General features: G+C 40.2%; 1 protein-coding gene across 7 annotated transcripts in view; it reads right to left on the minus strand.

Moving 5' to 3' along the window:
* Positions 1-16,756, minus strand: part of ARB2A (ARB2 cotranscriptional regulator A) — a 262,882-nt gene extending 246,126 nt beyond the window's left edge. For 2 of the 7 annotated variants that reach the window (XM_031507504.2, XM_031507503.2), the window contains exons 1-2: positions 16,673-16,692; positions 13,367-13,541 (exon numbers count right to left, since the gene is read on the minus strand). The gene's annotated coding sequence lies outside the window, so the exon portion shown is untranslated. Of the gene's footprint in view, positions 1-865; positions 944-13,366; positions 13,542-16,672 lie in introns of all 7 variants that reach the window. The other 5 variants (XM_021541557.3, XM_021541554.3, XM_031507505.2 and 2 more) reach the window with 4 other exon arrangements.
* Between the last annotated feature and the right edge of the window lie 8,470 nt (positions 16,757-25,226).

Genomic DNA, 25,226 nt, shown 5'->3' on the forward strand with positions numbered 1-25,226 from the left:
AGATTTTAATGATTTTGGTTTAACTTCCTTGAAATGCTGAAAATTACCTTCATAAGGATATCCATATTAACACAAGGAAAAACACTACATCAAAATAACAGGAAAAAGAGGCAGCACAACCTCAACATAGCCTCTCTGATATTGACAATATAACGGTATACCAACCAAACACAAAGACAGAAATTATCATCTGCTGCAGCAATAGCTTTGAGTACTTGTACTGGTTTTCTCTAGGAGAGTCAGTTTTCTTCATAGTAGCTTGTAGAGTTTGGATTTGTGCTGAAAACAGCATCATTAACACCGCTGAGCCGTGATCACACAGCATCAAGGGCTCCCCCTGCTTCCATGTGCTGCACTGCCAGCAGGCAGGCGGGAGTGTACAAGAAGCTGGGAGGGCACACAGCCAGGACAGCTGAGACCAACTAACCACATGATGACACATTCAGCAATAAAAACTTGGAAAAGAAGCAGGAAATGTGTGGAATGGTGGTGTTTGTCTTCCCAAGTTAACCGTTACACACAATGAAGCTGTGCTTTCCTGAGGATATATGAATATTTGCAATTCCTTATTTTGCTTTGTTGCTGTGCACAACTTTTACTTCTCCTATAAAGCTGTATTTATCTCAATGCGTTAATTTTATTACTTTTATGTTTCGTGTTCTTTGCCCCATCCACTGTTTGGAGAATAAAGGAGTAGCCAGAGGAAGGACTTGCCTATTGTAGCTAATCCACAACACCACAATACAGCACTTCCATAAATACGCACACTATCAATAATTAGGTGTACAGGACCCTACTTCTGTTGTGGTAAATAGATAGTTAGCTAATGAATCAGGCCATCAACTCTCAGGACAGAAAAACTGACCCTGTAGTGAAGGGAGGAAAATGCTGTCCGGAGAATCCTGTTCAGAGAAGAAATTTGCAGGTAACTTGTCCACAGGGCCTGAAAGATAAAATGTTTGCAGATAACCTCTTTTTATATATTTATCATTTTCCAGGCAGGAAATTCAGCCTGGACTCCTGCTTTAAGAAAGTCAAAGAACCTTCTTTAGTCTTCCCAATCTCAGCACCTGAGATGAATATACACTGATGAACAAGACATTAATCTCAAGATGCTTTCACCATCACCTTCCTCTAAAAGGTTGGAGGGACTCCTTCACAAACAACAGATGTGAGGGAAAAACCAAGGAATTAATGTTTATGAAGAACTTCAATCCACAACTGAAGGATCAGGAAAAGTCCATGTAATATGCAATAATGTTTTAACTACTGGGTGATTTACTTTCCATTATTTCATGGGCCTGTATCTCAGCTGATGAGGACAGAAAAAAAAACTGAGACAATAAAACTATTTGGAAAACGGCTGTGTTCTTATTTGTTTATGCTTCTTATTTACAGAATAAGATTTTCTAGGCAGTGTACAATACAAGGAGTTATGAGGCCTTGGTAGGACATTACTTCGTAACATAGTTGAAATTGCCCTGTGATAGTTTATAAAAAAATTGTGTTTGGATGAGATTTAGATGCTTGTACTTTGTATTGTTGGTTTTAATAGGATTTTGACTTGAAAGATGGAGTGGAGAAGATTGACTCTCAATAGCCTCATCTCAGCACATACTAAGCAGTTGCAGGACAAAGCCAGAATTTTTTTTTCTTAACATTATCTTTTCTCAAGCAATCCCATGAGTCAGCTGGGTGAGAAATATGCCTCTGAACAGAGAAAAACTTGAAGACTATTAATAGTCTTCTCTTATGAGAGACACCAAAGAAATTTTCCAGAATGCTGCATAAGAAAGAGAGAAACTGGAAAACTCTAGGGAAATAGCTTCTACTCAAGCCACCATCAAAAGCTGCTAAAAGCCCTAGACATATGCCTATGTGTCTAGTACTTTAAAATCCCTTTTTTCCCCCTCTCCTCCTTTGCTCTTCAGTAACAGCATGACTTCACAAAGGACTGTCTGCCATGAACTGAAGACTCCTGAAAAGAACACATGCAAATCAGATGGAAATGCAGTGCATCCAGGTCTGTAGCCCAGATCTTTATAAACACCAATGTATTTGTGATTCTACCTCAGATTCTGTGTTGAAAGATGCACAAAAGGAGGCTAAAGAAAGGTAAGAGGCACATTCAGTTTTCTACAACACATCTGTTTCCTCCAACCTCTTCTGGGATGTGCAGATGCAAATATGTATCACCACCTAACTTGACTACTCTGCATCTAATGCAAATACTGCAGACGACACAAAAATACACAAATCAGATGGATGTTATACAGAATCAAATCATACACAACTGAAAAGAGCATGAAGGGCTACTAAAGACATCAGTTCATCATCAAGTTATCTTATTTCAGAATCAGACTAAAAAGCCCAAATCCCCATAATGTACATATCTCTTCTTTGCAGCAACATCTGCCTCAAGAGATCTGCCACACAGCTCTTCCCACAGCTTTTCTTCCAACACTTGCTTCTTCAATGTTTATGATTTCTGCAAGCTTTACGATATAGCACCTCAGCTGTCTTTGCTCTGTCCCCTGCCTGAAAGGCAGCATGTGCTATATGGCCAGTTAAATCAAATACTGCTTAATTTCAACCCTGTGAAACACCTGTAGCCCTCAGATTTGTTTCTGCTAGATTGTCATAACATAGCAAAACAACATACATATATACATATATTATATATAATGTGAATAATATAAATACATTATTCCTTTTAGCTAGATATTTAAATAACTGGATATTCTAATTTTGACTGCATCAAACTTGCATTTTAACTTTTCTTCCATATCAGTACAACTTTTCTTTCACAAAACATTAAAAGAAGAAAAATAAAAAAGCAATGCAAGTAAGTTTTATCTCCTTAACTGGTTCACCTTTAAAAACTAAAAATCCGATATTCATATTAAAAATATTCCATCAAGTACCTGTCAGTAATTGTAACCACATTTATTTACACTGTTTGCTACTGCCTGATCTACAACCTTGCTATCTCTGTCCAGAGCCAAGACTGACAAAAAGCTGTAACCACAGCATCATAGAGCAGTCCAGGCAGGAAAAGATCTTGGGAAATTATCTAATTTCCAACCTTCTTTTGGATCTTATTTCCTAAGGTTTTAACAGGGCCTTAGTTCAAGTAAGCTATGGTGCTGCCAAGACGAGCCTTAAATATATCCCAGAGGGAGATTCCACCATGTTTTTCAGGAACTTACTCCAAGATTTCCTTTTCCCTATACTGAGATGAAATTTCTGCTCTCACTATTCATCCTTCTGAGCAGAAAATATATTCTCTTTCACAACTTTCTTCTGTGACTGGTTTACTGATGAAACTTTTGCAAGCCGTCTCTCCACTGAGGTGCTGGAACATGTACACAGGAAGGAAGTGAAGCTGGTGAAGGGTCTGGAGCACAAGTATTATGAGCATTGCCTGAGGGAGCTGGGCATGTTTAGCCTGGAGAAAAGAAGGCTCAGGAAGACTTTCTAGCTCTCTATAATAGCATGGGGGTTGGGTTTTTCTCACAAATAACAAGAGAAAATGGCCTCAAGCTGCACAAAGGGAGGTTTAGATCAGGTATTAGAAAAATTTCTTTTCTGAAAAGGCTGTCAAGCACTGGAACAGGCTGCCTGGGGTAGTGGTAGAATCACCATCCCTGGAGACATTTACAAGATATGTAGATGTGGCCCTTAGGAACATAATTTCTGGTGGGACTTGACAGAGCTGGATTAACAGATGAACTTGAAGATGCCTTTTCCAACCTAAACAATTTCCTTGAACTTTTCTCCAAATGTTGTGTTCTCTAACATCCTAATCATCATTCCAACACATAACTCATCCTGGTGGCTATCTGCTGGATCTTCTCCAATTTTTCATCAATGATCAGGGGACAAACCAGACACAGTACCCTAGCACATCTCCTACCAATACCAGAGAATCAGTGTGACTTCATTGACAAAAGGGGACATTGTTCAGTTGGCCATCCAGCAACACCCTTGGATTCTTTTAAGCACAACATCCCAGCCAATCCTACCACAGTCTGCTTGCTGTTTGGGAATTATACCATTGTCACTGCACAACTTCACACATATCTTTGTTAAACCTTGTGCAATTCCTCCTGGTCTAGTCTTCCTGCATGATGGATTACAGCTGTCCACCAAGACAGATAATAATTATGACAATGATCTGGCCATTTCATTTGCACCTTTGATTTGAAAGCAAGAAGGAAAAAATGTAGACCAAATGCTCTCTTTTTATTCTCAATCCTTTTGCCATAATAGTCATAATTTTACTTTCCATGCTATAAAGCCAAAATCCTTGAAGAAATTAAATTCTACTTATTTGATGAACTACTCAATGAGGCTAAACAGATGTATCTATGGGACTAGTTAAGCCTTAAGCCTAAACATTCTGTCATAGCAGTAACCACTAACAGACATGGCCTAAAGAAACTTCAGTCATTATAAACCAACATTGCAAAATTCTTTGTCCATTTTGTTGAAAGCACTGCATTTCCTATCAGTTTGAAGGAATCCCTACTAAAGAGAAAAATTGTCTTTAATGTTTTTAAGTGCAGCATGTGATTTAGCAGAGATTAGCCAAGTGCTGCCTAACACAAAGGTACAGATAAAACCAAGAGGAGAAAGACATGAGGAGATGCAACCTAGTTTGGCAAAAAAAAAAAAAAATCATTATCAATTCCTCATTTTTTCTTGGAAGGCTCAGTTTCAGGCCAGACAGTCCCTCAAAATCAACTATGTCCTCTTAAATAGAGGCCTTTTATTTTCTTCAGCACCAGTCTCTAAGACCAATAACTTATGTTTAACTACAGCAGTTTGTACAGAAAGGCATCCATAGCAAAGTTCAAGTTATTAAGAGCTAAATCCATCAATTGCTGTGATTTCTGAAAGGCTAGTCATTGTCCTTTGTACTTTCTTTCCAATTTTAATTACTTTGGCTTCAGGCTTCAGTCACTATTTATTGCTACACCTTTGTATGTTAAGTTTTCTCTCTCTGTTTCCCATACATGATTAGATACCACTCTTTCTTTGGTAAACTAAACAAGCTTAACAGAGACTCTAAGAAATTTTGATTCTAACCCAAAGTAATTTTTTCCAGTTTCTCTGTTCCATTCAATTTTTAAAATCCCTACTGACTGGTGTTAAGCACAACTTAGATATTTGAATAGCATGGTAACTGAAAAATATAGTACTACAACAGTGTTTATCAATAAAACAAACTGTAACTACAGGAAAAGAGTACAGAATGCATTAAAATTATTTTGCCTCTTATGTCATCTTTTGATCAGAAAAATAATGTCTCATCCTAAAAAGTCATGAACAATATACATTTTTACTAAGGACGAATGTTAAAATCTTTATGTCAACCTCTATGGCAGCTGATCATATTGATTCCAAGACAAAAATTAATAGGAGAAACAGATATATTAAACAGTATGCTGAATGGGAAAAATACAAAGCAGCATCAGACCCACTGAGCACAACAGACTCCTGAAAAGTATGTTATAGGCAATATAAACATTTTCTCAAACAACTGACAATTTTCAAAATATGTGCCAAAATATCATGACCTATAAATTATCATTGTGTAAACAAGAATTCTTTTTTTCTGTAATTAAATTAATGCTGTACTGAGCACTACACAGTCACATTTGCAGTATACACTCAGGACAAAATGAAGCTTCAAAGGAAAGTGCTAAATCAACTACAGAACAGTAAGCAAAAATATCCTGCAAATATCTAGTCAATAATGTAGCTAGCCCTCAAATATTTTATATTTTTTACCTACTTCAAAATGAAAGTGGAAGAAACATTTCAGTTTCAACAGCTTAAAAATGTGACATAGGGCAAAGAACCAAAAATGGTCTGTCCTAAATTTCTGTGCTACAGAAGAAGGAAAAAAGGAAAAAAAATCTTAGCTAAACCAAAACTTTCAAAGTCACCATATTTTGTTACTAAATGCTGCTGTATAAAAGCAGGGGGAAAACAAATGGAAAATCAAAACAAATTGAGACTGTAAGTTAATTTAAGATAAAAATGACACTATTTTTAGGTATGGGCTGGGGGAGAAGAATACTTCCACAGGAGGATGAAGCCCAGCAGCTGTCTTATCTACTGAGAACCGGTTTGTACAGACATCCCCCACTCCACCAAAGAAGGAAGGAGGAGGTTTCGGGTGCATGGTGAAAAGCCTCTGGTCAGAGGCAACACACATCCTCCATTTCTCAAACTGGTTCAGTCAGGAAGGCCACATCTATGGGACATTCACACCAGGGGCTGCTTAGGAGGTGTCCTGGTCTATTAAATGCTCCCTGAATGGCTCCCCAGACCCTGCACCAGAGCTCTGCACATAATGTAAAATCATACAACTGATATACAGTCCTGCAAGGGACTATGTCAAACTTGTCCCCTCAGGGGAGGTACCCGGGCATTCCTACATGGCCCAAACATTTATTAATCCACTGGATTCTATTCTTTGTCAGTGGGGGGACCCTCACCACCTAGAAGACCAGAGGATAAATGAGACATCATCAAGATCCATGAAGAGGTTATATGTTTCTGCTTAACATGTCTGTCACATTTCTTGTCTTCCCACCCCTCACCTCTTTTTCTCTTTCTTTCTCTTTGCTTCTTTTACTGTTAAATAAAATGTATCAATTTTTGGTATCAACATTTAACCTCATTTGGTTCTAATCTTGTTTCGGGGAGTATTCAGCATTCTATCCAAAATCCACAGAGAACTCACTTTGCTCCTCTGTGATTAGAGTGGATCGTAAAAACAGGTTACAGAATCTCCGTCCTTGGAGATACTCAAAACTTATTATACACTACCACAAGTAATCTACTCTAGCTAATCCTTCTCTAAGCACTGGGATTGGACTACACAATTTCCAGAGGTCTCTGCCAATGTCAACAACTCTACCAAAAAGCTGATATATTCTGTGAAGGTAAGAAAAAGCAGAAGTGCAAACCAAATATACAGACTGTGTGCATGTGTGTGTGCACGTGTGCACATACATTTACAAATTAGTTACCTCCCACAGCAGCAATGATCACCAATGACCACACAAGAAATATCAGAATCATTACCACCAGTGTCTGGTTAAACAAAAATTAAGAGCTCATGGTCTCAGGGGTCTCAGTTTTGTGTTTGCAGGAATTCCTTTCTGATTCTGAGTCAATCTGCATGAAAAAGCCAAAATTTGTGCCCTCCTTACCTAAAGGCACACTACCAAAATAATGTTAATTCTGCAGGTACCAGAGAATACCAAAATTAAGACCCCCTGCACAAAAAAGTTCAGCACCTGTGCATCAAAAGTCCAGTCCCATAAGAAAAAAACAACCTGGAAAACACAAAGAGAAAAGAAGTGATCTCTATTCTCAACTATTTCTCTAAGGTAGTGTCATCTATACCTACATTTCTGTCCAATAGTTTTGGGAAGCTCCTCTGGGCACCATCCTGCCCCTCTGTGAACCTCCATGGGTTGCAAGGATACAGCCATGACCAGCAGGAGATTCATCTTGGAGTCAGCTGGCACTGGGTCTGCTGGACATGTGGGAAGCTTTTACAGCTTCTCACAAAAGCCACACCTGCAGACCTCTGCTACTAAAACCTTGCCACACAAACCCAATACAGAAGGCATAATCATATGCTTTTTTCCACTGCACTTCTGCCTTTGTCAAGGCACTGAATGAAGATACTAATTCAATAAGGAGACACTCAGTATTTTACCTAACTTTCTTGAGTTTTAACTACAACCTTCATGTTTCTCCCAACCTCAATTCCTCCTTTTCCACATTTAAGTATCCTTCAATCATCCTCTCTTATTTCTCTCACAAGTTTGCTTGTCTTAGGCCTCATATTCTATCCTGAGAGCCTCTAGTGTTATTCTGTTCCCTCCCCAAGTTCTCATTTGAATTTTCATCTGCCAACTGAACTCCTTGTTCCCAAGCTCCCTTTACCTACACAGCTCCAGTTCACTGGTCATTCATCCTGCCATTTTACAATTATTACAGAAATGACAGCCAACTGAGAGCTTTCCTCAGACCACACTCCCTGCTATCCACTGACAGTGCACATCCTCACCACAGCCCTGTGGAGAATAAGCACAGTCAGTTGTTCTGTGGTGCTGGCAGGCATGCCCGAACAACAAGGAGAGCCCAGCATGTCTAGTCCAGGTAGAATTGCTGGAGATTCTTACACACCAATACTGAGGTTGATACCTGACATAAAAGCAGACTGTACCAACTACCTTCTTCCTAATTCGAAATCAAAACACAACACAGCACCATGTATACGGTAAAGTATACCTTGTATCAATCTACACATACTTTTAGAGGTCAACTGAAAGGTGTTACCAGAATGTGATGCTTAGGCACTTAGCAAGTCTTGAAGATGTGCAACAACAGTGATCCCACAACTTCTCTGGGCCCCACTCCCATGTTTGACTATCCTCACAGTATATTTTTTGGGGGGAGGTACGGTGGTATATGTACCACCATTTCCCATAAAGTAAAACATTAAAAGATATTTATCTGCTGTCCTATACTGCAAAAGATAAATGCAGTTTAGAACACCCAACAAAAGAAAAAATAATATGTTATTTACATCATGGTCCTTTTTTTGAAAGCTAAAAAGTTAAACATTCTTACAGAAATAAAGCTTTCTTATATCCCTCTTTGTAGCAAACTCTAAAGACCATGATTCTCTGGAAATTTTAAAACAATCTTCTTTAAAAGACTGCCTCTAGACATTACTGTGAATGCAAAATCAGAGCTTCTCAAAATGAACACTCTACTAGCTTTGAAAAATTCAGTGTCTGAAACAAACCAGACAATAGTTTTATCTTTCATCTCAAGAAAATGCAGGCATGGGTTGACATCCTTACGGACTTGGACTTTCCATCTCAGTATATTTCTACTCCTTCATTCTTGCTTCAACCAACTATCTCAAATTCAAAATTCAAGCTTCTGGGTTTTTTGGTGTAGTCCTCTTAAAATTATTCCTTAGTTACCCCAGTTTTTATGACTACTTAAATACTCACCAGAAAGGAAGACAAGGATAATAGAAAAAAGAATGGAAAGACAAAATTTTTTTAAAAAATCTTTAATTGCCCAGAGAATGATGTTGAAAGATAATGAACAAGAACTTAGAGCTCTCCTGCAACCTATGTCAGGTTAGAGAATTTGATAGGATGATTCACATGAATGTAATGCTACAATTCAAGAGATTTAACCTATTTAGAAGGAGCAAAAACAGAGAACAAATGGTACTGTGTGCCAAAAATGTCACTGTCTGTTTCTGAGTCACTGACAATAAAAAATCATGTCTTAATAAAGAAAGTACAAGTCAGGATACTAACTGGGGTTTGCTACAGATACGAAAGCTCACACAGCAAGGTGGTTAAGCACATATTGCTTCTTGATGGAAATAAAAGTTTCATTATCACAGTGGACATAACACAGAGTGAAATAACCTGGAGTCTTCATGCTGCTATTATCAGAACAGGCTCAAAGTTTCTAAAAATTGAGGACAATTTCTTATACTGAGAAATGTTAAATCCAAGCCAAGGGAATGCTATGTTCAACTTCATCCAGGCAGATAACAAGTATCCCACTGTTTCACAGAGAGCAAATACAGAACAAAGACCCTTCCTGCCCCTAGGTCTTAGAATCAAAAGACATATTCACAAACACATCTTTGCAAAACGACTTTAGCAGTCCCACCCCCTACCCATGCTGTCCCCTCAACTGACAGAACTGTTTGTAGCAATGCACAGAGAACCAGTTCAGGGAATCACATCTGAGTTAAACCAAAATAGGGATCTGAGTTAAAACTACCTTCCTTTCTTTCCTTTACTTCCCCCTCTTTTTTTTTTTTTTTTTTTTTTTTTTTTTTTTTTTTTTTTTTTTTTTATGAGTACACTTTTAATTTATCAATTTTCACCTGGTACAGCTGAGGTGACAGAACTGGGATACAGCTGCTACCTAAAAACTTTTTAGCCTGATTTGCCAACATGGCCAAGAAACAAAGAGACAGCAAAAGAAGGACTCAAGCAGTGATCACTGTGGTAGGAAATAGTTTATGCTTCCAAAATTCAAACTCTGCTATTCCAAAATGCAAATATTTAAAACAAAGTATAAGGAAACTTCCACCATTTTTGACTTACTGATTAGCATGTATCAAATGCAAGTTTGCATAAATTGTAGCTTTGATTTTGATGGCTATGCTTGTTCTAAGCTATTCCTCCTAGGCTTGCATGTAGGCTATGTTAACACACTCCTGCAGTATTGGAGATACCAACATACATATACAGAATTCTCTTTTCATTCAGACTTTATTTCACAAGACTGAATAGTGTGTTTCAGTGGGGAGATACTGTTTCAGTACAATGATCATTATTCAAGACATACAGACTGTGTGCATGAGCACATCTTTCATCTCTCATTTCACCAAATTTTAATAATGCTTTTTTTTAATAGCTTTTTCAAAGAGGCTTCCTGTAAACCCATTTCTTCTTTGAAATACTTTCAGCTTTCCTTTTGACTGTGGTGCCTGTATTTATTAAAAGCTAGCCCAATTAACAATTTCCTTCTTGAGGTGGGTTTGTAACACACGTTCTGCAAGAGGAATGAGATGTCCATTTGTTAGGAAAAAAACAATATGTTTTCAAGATTTGCTACACATTGTGCCTAAAAAATCAAGGAAGGATGCAAAGTTAGTTTACCATCTTCTCAAGTTAAACAAGGAGATTTAGATTTCCATGTATTGCATGTATGTATGCCAAATCCTGACAGCCACCCAAACACGAATTTCAAGGCTTTACAAAGCCTGGCCTGCAGAACTTCAAAAGAAACTATAAGTACCACATTATTTGTTAGGTTTGGTCTTCAACACAACACTGAAGACAAGCTGAAGTGTACCTGGCATTCTGACAACATGATCAATCAGAACTACTTTGTCCGTATTCTCAAACAAGTAGCTACTACGCCAAAAATCAAGATACAAAAGAATAAAACAGCTCCAAAGTACAATAAACCACCTCTCTTCATACACCTAAAATAGAACAATGAGGGGTCCACTATCCCTGTTCCTAAGATAAAGTATACCTCAGTCAAAGGATGACAAGAAACCAGAGAGACCACTTTTTGCCATGTCCCACCAGGAGCTTTCACTATACACTGCAAAAAGCTGATATAGTGAAGAAAGCTCTATGGGTCAGCATAATATGTCTATCCCACAATATTAAATGTCCAGAGAATTGGAATTAAGTACTTTGAAAGATACCACAAATGGAAAATGGCGCTTTATGGAGCTTGTAATTCAAGCAAATCCAGACTAGGTGTCTTGGGAAATAGGTCACAATTTCCAAAGCTATCTTCCTATTAAATTTCATACTTTTTACTTACATCCTGGAGCTGCTGTGGGGTACTTAAGAGTAATCAAGAATATTTTCAATACAATCAACACTCCCTCTCAAAAGAAAAAGAAAATTAGCCTAGACTTTATCTTGAAATTTATAGTAAAATTCCTTATTACCCACTGATAATTACCAACACTAATAAAAGCAGAAACTGATGGGCCTGACTTTAAATGCACAAGCGTCAAAAAACATAAGCACTGACATTACTAGTGCTTCAGGTAGGGACCTGCTTCCAGTCAACAGTGAAACTGGCTAACTTGCAGTGCCACTGACAATGTGTATAGCTAATTCTTATTGACAACGTGTACAGCTAATGCTTATTTTTATCATCATCTCTCTTTCTAGACATGCAATAAAGAAAATTCTTTCATTTGCCTGCCTGAATGTCCTGGTTTTGACTGGGTTAGTGTAGCTGTGTTTTGTATTCAGGATGAGAGGTACAGTGCTGTGTTTTGGATTTGGGATGAGAATAATGTTGTGGATGGTTTGGCTATTGTTAAGCAGTGCTTACTCCAAGTCCGGAGTTTTCTGTGTCTCATGCTCTGCTAGTGAGTAGCTGCACAAAGAGCTGAGAGGGACCACAGCCAGGACAGGTGATATGAACTTGCCAAAGTAACATTCCACATCATAGAACATTGTGTCCAGTATATAAATTGGGGGAAGCTACCCAGAAGGGAGAATGGTGGCTCGTCAGGGATGGGCTAGATATTAGTCAGCAGATGGTATGCAACTGTACTGCATGTTACTTGTCTGTCTCGAGTTTTATTTCCCTTTCTCTCTCCTCTTCACTACAATTAATATAATTAGTAGCATTTTATTTTCTTTCAATTATTATACTGCTTTTGTCTCAATGCACAAGTTTTACCTCTTTTTCTTAATTCACTCCCCATTCCAATGGGGCAGGGAGAAAAAGGAAGGGAGTGACTAACAGGCTATACGGTACTTAGTGGTCAACTGGGGTTAAATCACAACACAGAATAAACTGCTTGCTGATAGAAAAGTTTCTTAAATTAACAGCCATACCAAATATATTGATTCAGCTAATAGTGTTTTTGCCAAGACAATACTTATTTCACCTATGTATTTAAAATCAATACCTATAATAGCCAAAAGTCTATATAGCAAGCTTTACACAGATTGGTCTCCTGAATTTCTGCTGGCCAACAGAACCTGGAAGAATACAGAAAACACAACAGCAGAAACACCTAAAATTAGCCTGATAAAGTCTTACATGGTTTACCTTTCCTCTTTGGACACACACTCGACAGAATACAAACAGCAGTACCAGAGAGGTTCCATCCAGATGGAGGTCAATACTCTTCAAGAGATTGTAACAGGAATAAAGGCAGTGAAGACTTGACTAGACCACAGAGCAGGCCACCAGCCTCACCAGCAGTTATCACTACTAATTAACTCACTAGAAAGATTGCTCAGAAAAGTGGTTGAGCAATTTTCACCACAAAGTAGAAGGTGACTCAGGAGGCAGATTCATGATCTGCTGTAGTCTGTACGATACACTTACAGCCCTTCTCCTGCTTCCAGATTCTCCACTCAAGTTCTACATTATTTCTTATAGACTCATAAAAGCATTTGAGTTTTGGGATACCTTGTGGTTTATCTAGTTCAGTGACCTGCCATGGGCAGCATCACCTTTCACAAAACAAGTCTGCCCAAAACATTTGTCTGGCCTTCCACATCCTGGGATGGGGCACCCACAGCTTCTCTGGACAATCTGCTCTCATGTCTCAGCATCCTTGCTGTAAAAAATTTTTTCCTAGTAGCTAATCTAAACTTGCCTTCTTTCAATTTAAAGCCGCTGCCCTGTGTCCTATCACTACTACTTATGGTGGCATTCATGTCAGTGAGCAAGCTAAAGCTATGAGAAGCATTGCCTATCTCTAGTTCTGTATCAGCTGGATCTGCTTCTTTACCTGGCTCACTGTGCACCCAGTTGATTTTCTGCTTGGCTTGGAGAGAAGAGGCAGGAAGCAGAGAGAAGAGGTCCCCATTCCAGCAACAAGGATCTAATGTGAACAGGCTACGAAACTCCTTCCGGGGCACTTTTTTTAATGGAGTGGGTCTGCAGGTGAAGCTTTTCATCCCAGTCTGATTCATGAAAACGGTCAACCATAAAACAAAAATTGTTACCAAAACTAACATACTACTGAGTAACTGATAATGAGCTGAGCAGAAAGGTAAGGATGATATAAAAGCAAATCTTTTAACTTTCCAATAAAACTCGGTCACATTACAAGAACAGTGTAAGGAATGTTGTGAGTACTTAAATATTAAGTTCTCAAAGTCCACACAGCAAATAAAATGCTGGAAAATAACCATGAAAAATAACAAATTTAAGCCCATTAAATTGTACTCTGGGAATTCCACTCAGTACGAATCTGTGAAACTCATCTGGAGGATAAGTAGATATATGTACAACAATACCTGTGAAGAGAAAAAAAAAAATGTCCTTCTAAAGCACCAAACAAATTCACAGAGCAGTACTAAATTTCATAAGAGGATGTTTCCATGTCCATTGTTAACAAGTTTGTTTCAGTAAGCTTGTGGAAAAAAAAATTTAAAAGATATCTATTCATTCTTTGTATGTATGCTTTACTTCAAAGAATTCCAGTAATCTATTGTAAATCTAAAAAACTCCTCAGTTACAACAGCACATTATTCCCCAAAGGAACAGTGGGGCAGATTCAAAGTATCAGCAATAGAGTTGTATTCAGGACTTTTTCTACAGAGCCTGGAATGGGCAAAACCTCCAGAGTCAGTGCTGAGTCTTCAAGGGGGAAAAAAAAAAAAAATAAGGTTGTGAACTTAAAAGAAGAGATTCTAAAAGATAAATCCCCACTGAGTAATTATAAGCAGAAGCTCTCCCAAACATTTGCTAACTAGTACATAAAAGGCAATTCAGTAAAGACCATGGTCAAATCAACTTGCAGATTTAAATATAGTCATAATTGGCTACAATCACTGAAAAGGCAATCTCAAGAAGACAGACAAAATCCAGGCACTGGTGAGAAAACTCCCAATAATTAAAGGTATTTCACTAAGAGAGCAGTCTGAGTGTGCACTGTGCGTCTGAAATGACGATGCCCTTGACTGCCTCCAGCTGCTCAGGACTGTTGGCCTGCTGGAAGTTTTCATCTCATTCCTACGCCTACCCGCATCTGTTGACTTACTGCAGACAAAAAGAGTCAGGTCAGCTTAAACACAATAAATATTACACCTGTCTTAACCCACCATGTTCTGACAGAGGTGGGCTGGGGCGTGCCTAGACTAACACCAGTGGTGGTAGGCACATCAGACCTCCAGCTGACAAGCAGGCAGTAAGTACTGGCAGCGACTTCAGCAACAGCCATCACCTGGGGCTTTTATCTGGAGCTACCCTGTGAAGACCAATACTCTGGTCAGAAAATAATGATTTTTTTTTTCTTTTTAAAGAAAGTTAAATAGTATCTAAAACACTCAGAACATCAGATGTAGTAAATTCTAAACCCAGAGGAGCATATAAAGGTATCCTTTTTGCATTTTCACATTGGCTGCTCTCTGTGACACACCCCAAGCCACTATCCCCAGCTGTTAAAATTTTAGTTTCCCCTACACAAGAGCTTTTTCACTTTTTCCTACGTAATTACAAAATACCTAATTTTACATTCTTTAACCAAGATGCTATCATAAGACTGCTTTGCCATTTGTAATAGAACATGATGCTACTCTTTCACCCCCTGCCTCCTTAAAGATTCCAAGAAAATACTAAGGGTTACTAAAAGGACACTACCTTACTGCTGTATTATGGCTATTTCTTCTCCTTTGAAGGCAAATATTATTAACACGTCCCTCTTCAGTGTCACCAAAATGGTGGTCCATTACAATCAAAAGTATCCAGTTAGCTTTGTAATTGCTGTTGTTTTTATAACACTTTTTTTTGCCAGTGATGGTATGTCCTGAACAATGTCTGTTACCTGCTCATGCAAACTCAGTACTTTAGCCAAAAATTCATGCAAAAAAAACCAACTGTAAAGTGGAAAACACATTTTGTGACAAGCTGGCTTTGGCTTATGTGGTTCTGAGCAGCTTAGCTCATGCAACACCACAGTAAAAAGTTAGATATCTGGAAGGCAACCAGTTCAATATTTCTCAAAACCTTCAGTACTTAGCTTTGAAATAAAAGCAAAGGCTACAGTTCCTCAAAAAGCTAAGAGAGTGGGTTTTGGAAAGGGACTATAGATGTCCAATCTCTCCTGGTTTATAATTACAAATTTTGAGTTTTATCCCTGCCAAACCAAAACCAAGCAAAAGTAACAATTTAAATTGAAAAATCATTTCCCTGCATTTGGATAACTCAGAAATGGGAAGTATTTCATGCACCTTTCTAAGCTGTCACAACAACTACAAGAAACTTAAGTCTAAAGAGAAGTGTTCAATCCCACCTAATTAGAAGAGCAATACTTGGGATGAAAACTATCACTCAAACCCAGCTAAATCATAAAGTCAGAAGAATCACGCTTAAATGACTTATCATTTACGACTATACAGAAAGCTTGCATTAGGCAGCGGGAAAACTGGCAAGTCTCATTTGGCAAAAGCATCTGACAGCACCAAAACCTGTAGGGACACATTCCGAAAAGCAAAACCCTTCGATTTTATGTAGAAAAATGAAAATTGTAACTGTTATATTCCCTGTTTCTGGTTCGTGTGACAGCTGTGATAGCGGGCAAAGGCTGCGAAAGAGCGAGCAGCGTGGCGCGGCAGCGGGCACGGCGCAGCGCCGGGCAGAGCCGGGGGCCGGCCCGGGGCAGCGGCACGGCGGCCATCCCCCGCACCCGCGGTGACACCGGCCAACAGGCGTTCCTACGCCCGCTCCGCCGGCCCACGCGGCCGGCGCGGACGGACCGGGGACGGGAGCCGCTGCCCCGTCCGCTCCCGCCGCCGCTCTGGGCCTGCCGCAGGCACACGGGACGACCGCGGGGCTGCGGCCTCCATCCCGCTGCAGGGCTGGAGAGGCGGGCTGTCCCGAGGCCCGCGGGCTGTCCCGAGGCCCGCGGGCTGTCCCGAGGCCCGCGGGCTGTCCCGAGGCCCGCGGGCTGTCCCGAGGCCCGCGGGCTGTCCCGAGGCCCGCGGGCTGTCCCGAGGCCCGCGGGCTGTCCCGAGGCCCGCGGGCTGTCCCGAGGCCCGCGGGCTGTCCCGAGGCCCGCGGGCTGTCCCGAGGCCCGCGGCCCCGCACGTACCTGGCGCTGCCGCCGGCGGAGCGCGGCGCGCGCGGCGCCGTCACCGGGAGCGCGCGGCCGCTCCGGGCCCAGCGCCCGCCCCCCGCCGGCTCCGCTTCCGGGACCGGCGCGTGCTGACGTCAGCGCCCGGCGCGCGGCGGGGAAGGCGTAAGCGGAGCGCGAGGGGCGGCGACTGCGCGCTGCCGGCCGCGCCGCCCTCAGAGCGGGCGCTGCTCGGAGACCGCGCTGTGGGCGGCTCCGTCGGAATAAACTCCGAGGGGGGCAACGCTGGCAGGGACCGGGCAGGTGCTGGCATCTAGGTAGCGGGCTGTTTGTTGCTTGAGTGCTGGTAGATCTCCCCGGGAAGGTCGTGTTTCCACTTTGTTATAAATGAAAATTTGTCCAGCCAAATTTAGATGAAAAAATATTTATTTTGCAATCAAATTCTATCTAGCCAGCCACAAGGAAAGAACAGTGCCGAGCCCGGGGTCGGCGCTGGGTGTGTAACAAGGAGTCAGCCTCAGGAGAGGTTTTCCCCTATGCCCACACACCTCCATCCTGGCACGAGCGGTTTTTATAGGAAACATTCCGCCTGAGGCCAAGATTTCGGCAGTCAGTCTTTTCTTCCATTCAGAGTCCATAAGGTAATGAGATTTTCTCTTTTTTGGTGTTGCGGAAGAACAATTCAGTGTCCGGAGTTGGTGAATCCCTTGATGAAATTTGCGGGAACGCTGCATTCACATGTATCTGCCCGAGGATTTCCATGATATCCATCTCGGATCGTTCATGCGACAATCAGCGCCTGGGCATCCTGTATCTCTCCAGACATGGCCCATCCCCATCTCCTGGCCGGGCCACATCCTTTTACTCGTAAATCGGGTTTCAACATACACCAGGTTTCGCCTGCGAGGATGGGGGGGACTCCTAATACAAACGTGTATACTCCAAAAAATATTCAATATCACATATATCATACTAGAAGTGGTGTGAATTATGTCTACTACACATAACAACACCCAGGTTTCCATTTTGATAATTAGGAGTAACAATAAGACGGGACAGGTTTTCATTTTAGATGTTTCAGGCATCTTCAGAAGTACCTGAAGACTGTATTGCATTGGCCTACAGTAAAACACTGATCACCACAAGCAGTCACAATTGTTTTGTACTTGCATAGTGAGAAGCATCTGGGTTTGATTTCAAGGATACAGTGTCTTCCTCCCTGAAAAGCTCTCCAGAGTTGGTCAGATGACTGCTGACAACCTGCATCATGCAAATGCTCTCATGGTTCTGCCTGCACAGGATGGTTGTGAGGTGTTCCAGTTCCAAGGACATCTGAAAACTGCCACATACTTCATGTGCAACTGAAATATTTCATCCCCTCTTATATCCCAGTCATGACTGATGGCAAAATTCCGCAAACTAGAGCCATGGACAGGTAGAAGAAACATGGACATGTGGAAGAAACATTTTTCATCAATGTTACTCCCAGCTGCTCTCTCTGTAATGACCCAAAGCAGTGACCTTGTATTTTTGATCTCAGTGCAATAGTTTGGGTAGAAAGAAGCATTTAAAGGCCATCTAGTCCAAGCCCCTCTGCAATAATCAGGGACATCTTCAAACAGATGAGGTTGCTCAGATCCCTGTACAGCCTGGCCTTGAATGTTTCCAAGGATGGGACATTTATAACCTCTCTGGGCAACATATTTTCCTGTTTTCTGCAATACCTAAGGAAGGAGCAAGTGAAATACTTTTCTTCTTTGGTGCAGAAGATACTGTAATCTCTCGGAGAACTAATTTGTTTACATTTTGGAAATTATGTTAGAGTCTCTCATATTAAGACTTATTTTCCCTGTATTTCCCATGTTAGAAAAAAGATGCACTTACATGTGGGTCTTTCGGTGAGATATTAGAGATATTATTGATGTAAGCAATTTTGTCCTAACATTTGAAGTTAATTCCATCTCTCTTTGCAAGTACTACTAAATGGCAAAGTGAACCAGGCTAGTACTGACTCACATTAAAAGTAGTCTGTGCTTTTTATTGGGGTATTAATCTGGTCCACCATCATTCTCCATCTCTTGCAGTACCCACAAAAAAACCCCAAAAAACAAACAAACAAACAAACAAAAAACAAAAAAAACCACATACCAAACAATAACTAAAATAAACCAGAAGACTATTGAAGTTTCAGAGACAGTTATTGTAAATAGTACAGCTAAAAATATGCTGTGTCTCTGATCATGCTACAGCCTTTTGTAATTACAGGTCCAAGGAAGGATTTAAGGAGGGCAGCTTAATCAAATCAAGTCAGAGGATGTTGTGCATTTGGAGATGCTTGACCCACAAAGAGATGTTGACTACAGATTTGAAGCTCTTCAAAACTTCAAAGCTCTGCTAAGAGGTAACAGTTTGAAAGGGCAGGTTTCCAAGATTCATAGGACTGACCCCGAAACTCCAAATATCAGAGTGAAGAGGAACCAGAGGTAGTGTGCAGTTAATAGCCTTTTGCTGGAAGCTGGACTTTCATCTTCTGCTTGCATGTAGAATTGTAAAATTCTGATATCTTCATAGACTTATGTTCAGCTATCAGTAATAGGCTAATATCAGTAATAGGCTAATACTAGCAAAAACATGTGCATGCCTCTTGAATGCCAAGTTGGACAGGGCTTTGAGCAGCCTGGTCTAGTGCAAGGTTTCCTGCCAATGGCAGAGGGGTTGAAATGAAATAATCTTTAAGGTCCCTCCCAGCCCAAACCATGGTGTGAGTCTCTGATTCTATGCATGTCTGCTAAGGTTCTTGAGCTCACTTTTTAGAAATACAAAGTTCAGCCTGTGACCTAACACCACCCAGTCACCTAGACCATGGCACTGGAGGGATGGTGACCTCACCACCTCCCTGTGCAGACCATTCCAATGCCCCATCACTCCTTTTGTGAAGAAATTCTTCCTAATGTCCAACCTAAACCTGGTGCAGCTTAGGACTGTGTTGTTTTGCCCTGTTGCTGTTGCCTGGGACAAGAGACTGACCCCCATCTGCTACACCCTCCTTTCAGGCAATTGTAGGGAGTGACAAGGTCTTCCTGAGCCTCCTTTTCTCCAGGCTAAGGAACTCCAGCTCCCTCAGCTGCTCCTCACAGGACTTCTGCTTCAGACCCTTCACCAGCTCTGCTGCCCTTCCCAGGACACACTCCAGAACCTCTTAGTCTTTCCTAAACTGAGTGGCCTAGAAATGGGCACAGCACTCACGATGCACTCACACCAGTGCCAAGAAGAGGGAAAGACTGGGTTCCATGGTCTTGTTGGCCACACTATTCCTGATGCAGGCCAGGATGCCATTGGCCTTCTTGGTCACCTGGGCACACTGCTGGCTCTTAGTCTGGCACTGTCCCTTTCCGCCAGGCCGCTGTGCAGCCACTCTGTCCCCAGCCTGTAGCACTGCAGGGGATCGTGGTGGCCAAAGTGCAGGACCTCACACTGGGACTTGTTAAACCTCCTATGTTTGGATTTGGCCAATCTATCCAGCCTGTCCAGGTCCCTTCAGAGCTCTCCTACCTTCCTGCAGATCAACACTCAATCCAAGCTTGGTGTCATCTGCAAATTTGCTGATGGACTCAATGCCCTGATCCAGATCATCAGTAAAGTTATTAAACAGGACTGGGCCCAACACTGACTCCTGGGACACAACCGATGACTGGCCAACAACTGGATGTGGCACCATTCACCATCACTCTCTTAACCCACAGAAGAGTGTACCTGTCAGTTGTATCCAAGATTATTAAAACTGCTTTCATTTTAGTTCACAGTTTTAGCAAAAACATAATTTCCTTATGTGGGATAAGTGAAGGTAAGTTTGAAACACTCAGATGCTGTAGAAATTAATTTCAGAAAATGTCTTCATTTTCATTTTCTTCATAACTTTACCTATGTCTGATAAACAGAGCTGCACTTCAAGAAATGTAGAGGAAAGAATGTTGTTTATGAAACAACAGTCCCCTACAAAAAGCATAAGTGACCATATAATTAAAACTATATTGGACTGCATTTAATTAATGACTATCAATGTCTCTAGTCTGTACAAGGCTACAGACCTAGTTAAAGGTCATGAGTGAATTCAACATTTGTTACATTGTCCTTCATGGACATAGATGACCTCTGAGGCTGTAAAGGAAATGTAGGGAATATGACAAGGCTAAAACTGCATACACATCCTTTTTGTATTAATCATTTCCAAATAAGATGGATTGAACCAACTTATATTCAGTCACTGCCCTTGGATTGACCAGTTACTCCATATTAAGCAGATATGAATAGAAAGTGTGATAGCCTAGTTTTGGCTGGGATAGTTAATTTTCATCTTAGCTGGTACAGTGCTGTTTTGCTCGTAGTATGAGAATAATGTGGATGACACACTGGTATTTCAGTCATTGCTCAGTAGTGCTTACCCTACCTACATCCAGGACTTTGCAGGAAGTTCACAAGAAGTCATGAAGCTGCATGGCCAGGACATAATTTTCTAGTATAAACTAGACATTTGTTTGCCTGGACTTGTTTCATAAAGGAGTCCTTTCTGTTACCATGTCTTTGTTTTCCCCCCCAAAGATAAGTAAGAAACAAAGGCCAGAGATCTTGTTTCTTTCCCATTAAATAATTAGGAAATTGGATTTGAAAGAGAAGGCATTTCAAAGAGAAGAACTGTCAACTGCCAGTCATATGAAATAATTGCAACACTGCACTGAAAACAGCACAGAAGGCTAAAAAAACCAAATCCAGAAACAAGACTCAGATTTTCAAGAAAACAACTAGAGTAATAGTACTTTGGAAGGCAGGGTCCCCTCAGAATTCACTGGGAATGTGAAATAAACAAGCCAGCCAATAATTTGCCAACTGACATGGGCAAGTAGCTCTACCAGTGTCTGCATCATGGAAATGAGAAAAGCTGTTCTAACTGAGGGGCAGTCTATGTGACAGAACATGCAGTTTTTAGTGCTGTCAGTATGAAAATATATTTTTTTTTATTTAGAGGAAAAAATTATAACTCAAACCATAGAAAAAATGGGAGAGGTTACTTTAAGACTTCATCATATCTAAAGAGAAGCACACCAAGGGCATAAGGTATTTGTCAATGACAAGCAATTATGCTCTGAAGACAGTTTTTAGAATAACAAATACTGCTGTAACAAGGATTATTTCAGATGCCTGAGAAAAGACACCTCATCAACTCAAAAAACTGAATGGAAAAAAATGAATGAAAATATTATGAATGAAACCATTTTAAACCCCAATATGTAAGCTTCTGAAGTTTAATATTGTAGCTCAGTGAAAACAGGGAAGAAGCTCTTAAGATCATATGTATGCAGGATAAATAGAAAAACATGGAATTTGGTAATGCATACCAAAAAAACTAGGAATTATTTCAATAATAAGAGGAAGCTTATGTGAGATAAGAGTGAAAACATAAAAGGGAAAAAGCTGAAATAGGCACTATTTTTTTATTCACATTATACAATGCACTTTATGATGTGTTCTTTGTTGTCCTAGATCTTATTTTTGTCTTTTTAAAAACTGCCTGAAGAACTTCAATCAGCATAATGATGCTGCAAGATAGGATGAGAAATTTGGAATGCAGAATATTTTTTGGCCTTTTTAAAAAATCTTCTTCTTATACCACCCACTCACAATTAAAATTTTATCAATTCCAGATCACACAGTAAAGGTGGGCAGGATTTTATAAGCAGCTGATAGATGATTGTAGCAAGTAGGATGTCCTGCAATGCAACTTTCATAAGCAGTTGTTAGGGCCTCCTGTAGTGCTCAGTGCTCACAGAACACCATGGTCCTTTCTGTAGAAGTCACAACGTTTCTGCTTTCACTATCTGGCACCGTGAGTTACTAACACTGATAGTTCTCAGTCATAGTACTGCTTGTTAAGGGCATGCTAACCCTGACAAACAGGTCATAAACAGGGGTATCTGACTGTACTGAGACTGATCACTTTCTTTTTGCACAGGTTGGATTTACTTTTGCAATAAATGTGGTCTGTTTATTCCACTTAAGCTTTGCTCTGCATCCTGAAATTGAAGGATGTGATCTAGTTTAGGAATAATTTTCTTTGACAAAAGAATTCAAATGGTATCAGACTGGAGAAGAATCATATTGAAAACTACATTGTCATTTTGCTTTGTCCTACGGACCATACTATGTCATCTGCTGTTGCTGTCATGCTGGCATGGTAGCGTGGAGGAAGGTTTTAGAAAGGCCTTGGGAATGGTAAACTGAGGAAAAGGATACATTCATGTATGCCCCATGGTTTTAGAAAGGCCTTGGGAATGGTAAACTGAGGAAAAGGATACATTCATGTATGCTCCACTGTCTTGGGAAAGTCCCGCTTCAGCATTCCTCTGTAGACCCCCTTCTCCCCACCCCTGAGCAGTTCCCATTGGACCTGGCCCCTGGGGTGGTTCTGATGTGCCTTAGTTGAACACTGTCTCTATTGTTTAAGACCTTATCTCTTAATTTTGCTGTATAAAACTGTATCTGGGCAATAGCCCAGGGCCTTTGGTCACTGCAATGCTTCAGGCAATACAATCTATCTGGACAAGCATACCATTGGTCTCTCTTGGTCTCTTTATCTCGAATCCTAGCGGCGACTGAGGCAACGCTGCCACTCGGACCGTGCTAACCCAGACGCTGCCTGGTGAGCCCAGGGCAGCGGGACCGCGGGAAACCCCAGCCCCAAGAGGGGACAGCTAGCTGGAGGGTCCCGGCGGCCGGGGAGGGACGGGGGACAGCAGTGAGGAACCCCCGAAAGCCAAAAGTAGAGGTCCAAAGAGAAGCAACAATCTGCTTTATGAATATCATAAGATACTATTTAGTGCTGAGCAATGTTTTTGCACAATATAGGTTTCCCTATGGAGCAACTTAACCCCAGATCTTATCAAACCCCAATCTGGAAAACAAATCTATTTTTTTCATCTTAAATTTGTTTTGGTAAATGACAGTTTCTACTTCCGGAGATTAAAAAAAAAAAAAAAAAAAAAAAAAAAAAAAAAAAAAAAGCATTATTCTGTAAAAGTGCCCTCTGAATCAAAGCTCAAAAGAAAAGAGAATGTGAGAAAAACTAATTCTCTTTAGAACTGCCTTTGCAGTTCCTTTTCACTTGCTCTTTTGGTTTGACATTGATGGAATTGGCTTTTTGTGTACAATTTATAGTGAACACAGAGAATGCATTTAATGGAAAATAAGAATCTGTTAGTTTTCCTGACAAAGATAATATTTTACCTTTTCTAAAATAATTTTTACAATAGTTGAACTAGAAACTTTAGGGAAAAAAGGGGAAATACTAAAAAACTCACTAAAAAACAACACTGTTGCTTTGCAGACTGGAAAACCTCTTTTTTGGCTTTAAAGATGTCTTAATTCAAAATTCTTATTTAACTTGTTGTTTACACTCTGAAACTGTTTCTTACATCCTATTCCTGGATAATTTATTTTGGTTCCTGCTACTGTGCCAAAAGAATGATATATAAATATTCTTAAATTCATCTTCAGCAGTTTTTGCTGCAAGTTGAACATACATAAATCTGTTGTGACATTCACTCTTATGCTTCATTATATGTTCTCAAGAGTTTTTAGAGACTTTTATGTCTTTGTTTTTCACTTACTGCTTTTGCATTTGTTGTAAAGATTAAATATATATGATATATATTTCAAGTTACTGCTCGTAATTCTTTGGTCCTGTATATAGTTGTTAAAAAAATGCCAGACTGATATGAAAAGTTTTGGTGGAATGAAACAAAAATTGAAAGCAACACTCATGACAGAACTTTATAGTCTGTGTTCAACTATTTACTCTGTAGATATATGGGTTTATGAGGCAAACCTTGCAAAGTTATTTCACTGCTCTTATATGTGCAAACAATTTAATTGTACTTTGAATTTTGAAATATTTGATCTCAATAAAACATTACATGATTTATTTTTGCAAGAATATACTCAGCATACCTATAATTTTTCCATTCTAAACTATCAATCCCTCAACTCCACAAATGATTTTTGAATAAGTTACACATTTTAGAGCAGATGATTGCTTCAGGGTATTATAGAACTTTTAAAAAAAAGTTGTACAACTGCCATCTAAACATTTATGTACACAGAAAATGGAAAAGCAAATACATGTACCTTTTCTGTTATGTACTTAAAGGGCACTTTTTGATGGAGGTGCACCTGACAGTGGAATTATCTGTGTGCTGATACCAAAGTCTGATGGTGGTACAGCCAATGATTACACAGACTCCACACAGCTCTTGGAAATAAAGAACAGACTGCCATGTTCTGGTTAAAGGAGGCCAGATGACTAACATTACACATTTGTGTTGCAGTAATGCAACAACCTCTCTCAGTTTCTTCATTCATTCATAAAGTGGAAGGGCATGTGTGAAATTTGGGAGCCTTAACTGAAACTTAATTGTTGTTTGAAGAGACCTAATCAATTTGCCTTTTAAAAAAAACATTTTCAGAGCACTTGTTTGGCCATTAATTTCCTGAAGTTAATTCATACCTGCAGGTAGGATTC

Source organism: Lonchura striata, chromosome Z (assembly GCF_046129695.1).
Source record: "Lonchura striata isolate bLonStr1 chromosome Z, bLonStr1.mat, whole genome shotgun sequence".
NCBI classification, from domain to species: domain Eukaryota; kingdom Metazoa; phylum Chordata; class Aves; order Passeriformes; family Estrildidae; genus Lonchura; species Lonchura striata.